The sequence below is a fragment of the Bombyx mori genome, chromosome 23, assembly GCF_030269925.1.
Source record: "Bombyx mori chromosome 23, ASM3026992v2".
Taxonomy (NCBI): domain Eukaryota; kingdom Metazoa; phylum Arthropoda; class Insecta; order Lepidoptera; family Bombycidae; genus Bombyx; species Bombyx mori.
Window position 1 is genome coordinate 14,602,148 of NC_085129.1, and position 4,336 is coordinate 14,606,483.

The window sequence follows — 4,336 nt, forward strand, 5'->3', positions numbered from 1 at the left end:
TTTCATGCCCTGTTTCATAATATTAATCAACTTCATTTCATTTCACTTTATATTATCATTTGCAGAGTTAATGACTACATTGATCAAATTACTTTCTCAACCTAATTTACCTATACCGTCCCACGCTACTAATTTAATTCATACTTATACTGATATTAATAATGGCCAACATGGACAGTTTCTTGCGTTTCTGTCTATTCATAAACTGTAAATAATTAAAACGGCAAAAAAATCTTGTTACTTGACACTGGCTAATGCACAAACCGTGCAAGCCACATAAAAAAAACTAAACTAGACACAAGAAACATTAGGTATCTGAAGTATCATCAACTGTACAACATTTTCCACTCATTTATAAAACAATAAACTATCCAATAAACGCGACTGTAATATATAAAATGTACAAAAAGTGACGAAATCAAAGCCGCAAAAGTCAGTACATGTTATAAACGGAAATTTTCTTTGATACTTGCAGTGAGTAGCTGTCACAGAACACAAGATATTTGAGAGATACCTGAAAACTCTTGTTTCAAGGTGGATGGCAACATTTACGTTGTAGATGTCTATGGGTTCCGGTAACCACTTAACACCAGGTGGGCCGCGAATCCATCCATTCAACTAAGCAATAAAAAAAACAATTAAAAAAATATTTTCAAGTTAAAACAATGAATCATCATGAAAATGGCAGACAGTGTAGCTTATCTGTTAATACTTTGGAAAATAAAACGAAAAAAGCAAAGAAGTTGATAAGCAAATAGCCATCAATTCTGATCCAATAGAAAATCGCAACAAGTTCGCCAAATCGAATCAACACAACGTAGAGGCGAGGTTCTACTGCCAGCGTGGAAGCTCGCGGAAACTTTACTCTTAGTGATGATATTTTAACCATCAAAGAAACCAAAAAGTTAGTACTATTATTAGACGCCTCAAACTTTTTTACTTAAACGAAATTTTTTTACTGACTTTACTATGCAGACGATCATACGGCCTACCTAATGGTAAGCAGTCCTAGTCGCCCATGGACTCCAGCAATGCCAAGAACATAGTCAGACTGCCTATTAAATTACTAGCACACACATTATCCCAATAACTTTTCAATTGTCAGCATGTAGATTTAACATTAGCCTAAAGCATACAATTTGTTTTTGTTGTTTGCACAAGTTTGTGCAAGAACCAGTATATATTCTATGTAAGAAGAGTACAGATCTAGGCTACCTATCTCCCTTGTTGTTTACGAGTCGAAATCCAAAAATCAGATGTCGGTCAATTTATATGTCCATATTCCTTTTCCATCCTAAATACGACTTGGAACAAGGAGACGCGTCAGTGCGCGGCCGCTGGGCACCGTCTATGCAAGACGAAATACGCAGTGTAGAAATTATGTGTTTAAATTTCGAATTTAATTGACGTATGCAGGATAATTTATAATAACATCCTCTGAGATGTGTTCTATGTAAACATCGGCTTTGCGGAAAATCGCTCAGACAAAGACCCCGTCTCAAGTCGCAGTATTAAGGGGGTGCGCAAGAAGTAAGCGGGCCGCCTCAATCCCCCGGGATTTCACTTTTCAACCCCTGTTATTGTTTCAATCTCTTGCCGCAGAACTTGGTCGCAGTGAGGGTAGAATCGAAAAAAACACTCACAAAGAACAAGTCACAAGTCATCTTATCGAAATTCCCCGAAAATACGTAAGTTCTGTATTAATCAGATTTCAGACTTATGTGAGATTTCATATCTTGCTAATCTAACTTCATATATATAGTTAAATCGATTTGTCTGTGTATATCTACGAATAAATACTTATTATTTATTCGTAGGTGTATATACATTTTTATTTGTATATAGAGTACATGTACATGTTTATGTATTCTATGTTATCTATGTGGAAGATGAAGGATAAGAGAGAACGCAAGGTTTCCGGCGAGGATGTCAAAGACAGAGCGAAGTGAAGGAGGAGAATAAGGAAAGCTGACTCCCACCACTATGTGGAATAAGTAGCTAGGAAGAAAGAGATATATAATATATATAGAATACTTGTTTATAAGTCACTCATAATATAAAACTTATTTTCTTAAAATTTTTAGTTAAGCCACATCAATTCTAAAGGTGCGATATAATATCATTATGAGCAGTTCATGAACCAATAACGCGTAGTTACGGTTTGAGAGCGCAATAGCGGCAATTTTTGTCCAATCTCATGGATTTCCGGTGCCGCGCTCCGTTTCCGGTGGCGGAAACGAACACGCCGAGCGTACGCGATATACATGCTGTCCAACGTTCAGAGATAAACGATACAAAGGTATAATATAAACTTTAAATTGCAATTAAGACCACTACCCTTTAAAATTAGGCCAAGAAGTTACTTTATACACAGTAGCTTCAAATATCATCATCATAGTCAGTTACTCTTGGCAGAAGTCGTCGTGGCCTAAGGGATAAGACGTCCGGTGCATTCGTGTTGAGCGATGAGCTGGTTTTCGAATCTCAGGCGGGTACCAATTTTTCTAATGAAATACGTTCTCAACAAATGTTCACGATTGACTTCCACAGTAAAGGAATAACATCGTGTCATAGAAATCAAAACCCGCAAAATTATAATTTGCGCAATTACGGGTGGTAGGACCTCTTGTGAGTCCGCGCGGATAGGTACCTCCACCCTGCCTATTTCTGCCGTAAAGCAGTAATGCGTTTCGGTTTGAAGGGTGGGGCAGGCGTTGTAACTATACTTGAGACATTAGAACTTATATCTCAAGGTGGGTGGCGCATTTACGTTGTAGATGTCTATGGGCTCATCCACCCATCTATGTAATAAAAATAAAAAATAAATTATTTATCTTTCGATATTTCAGCGTAGAACCAATTGTATGATGATACGTATTAATCACGGCAGGTGGTAGATTCCGCGAAGCACTGCTCTTGCTAGGGCTAATGTTAGGAACGTCCTCAAGTTTAAGCCCCGTGAGCTCATCTACTCAGCTGCGAATCTAGCATAGCCCCTCGAGATTACTGGAATAAGTAGGGGAAAAAAAAGAAGTTCAAAAATCTTATTAGAATACCTTATTTGTTCAGTAGAGGGCGATTCGATATCTTTAAAGACACCGGTTACCGTCCTCGTCAAACCCGTAGCTTCCGACGAAGGTCTCGACAAGTAAATTAACCCATAGACACAGTCCACTGAGTTTCTCGCCGGATCTTCTCAGTGGGTCGCGTTTCCGATCCGGTGATAGATTCTGCGAAGCACTGCTCTTGCTAGGGCCAGTGTTAGCAACACTCCGGTTTGAGCCCGCGAGCTCACCTACATCTTAGGGTGAAGCTAAAATAGCCTCTCAATGCTATCAACATAGGTAGGAAAAAAAAATTAATGACAAAAGCCAATAAAAGGGGTTGTTTATTTCAGATTAATTTCGTCTTGACATTAACTATGTTATGAGTAAATTGCAGTTTCGAATCGACATTATCGCGCGTCGTAGCTTATTAAGTCATAATAGGTTGATTAAAAGGTGTATTATTTCAACGAATTATGATGCATTGAAGTTTTGATGGCAGTTGGTAACAGGAGTGGATTCTGACGACGAATAAAGTATTACCCGTTTTGACAAAATTGAAAATTCGAGTGTGATTAAAAATCGTTGTACATTGCTTCTTTTTAGTTACTTAACGCATAATTTTATATATAACTAGCTGTACCGGTCCGTTTCGCTGGGCATTTAAAATTAACATTATTATTTCTCACCCCCACAAAGATTCTCGTCATTAACGCCTCCGCAACTGGTGTAGGGAGTCCAACACTAATATAAATATTAGCCTATTCATTAGGTACATGTATTTTCTATATGGATACCAAGTTTCAACTCAATCGGATGCACGGCTCAGTAGTTATAACGGAACATCCGTAAAAACCACTGTAGATTTATATATTATAGACTAGCTGACCCGGCAGACTTCGTAGTGCCTCAATCGATAAATAAAAGACCTAAACTTTTATATAGAATAAACTTAAAACAAACAAAAGGAATCCGTCCGACGGGGGACACGTCAAAGGGAAAACAAAATTGTTATTTTTATTTAATTCCGAGAATTTTCATATTTTTATACCTTTTAAACCTTCTCTGGACTTCCACAAATAATTCAAGACCAAAATTAGCCAAATCGGTCAAGCCGTTTTCATGTTATGTCGTGACAACGGAAAACGGGTTTCATTTTTATATATATAGATTATTAAAATTATAACCGAATATAAAGTAAAACTCTGTTGGTGTTGCCAGAAGTATATTTATATATCTACTATTATACTTAATTGTAAAATTTGCATTTTATTATGTTTTCGCGAATCGTA

The 4,336-nt window shown here is 37.2% G+C and overlaps 1 long non-coding RNA gene across 1 annotated transcript; it reads left to right on the top strand.

Moving 5' to 3' along the window:
* Positions 1-321: 321 nt before the first annotated feature.
* Positions 322-3,639, top strand: LOC110386020 (uncharacterized). The gene is made up of 4 exons (XR_002431277.3): positions 322-904; positions 1,603-1,688; positions 2,085-2,299; positions 3,398-3,639. It is a non-coding gene; the product is annotated as an uncharacterized LOC110386020 (long non-coding RNA).
* Positions 3,640-4,336: the final 697 nt, after the last annotated feature.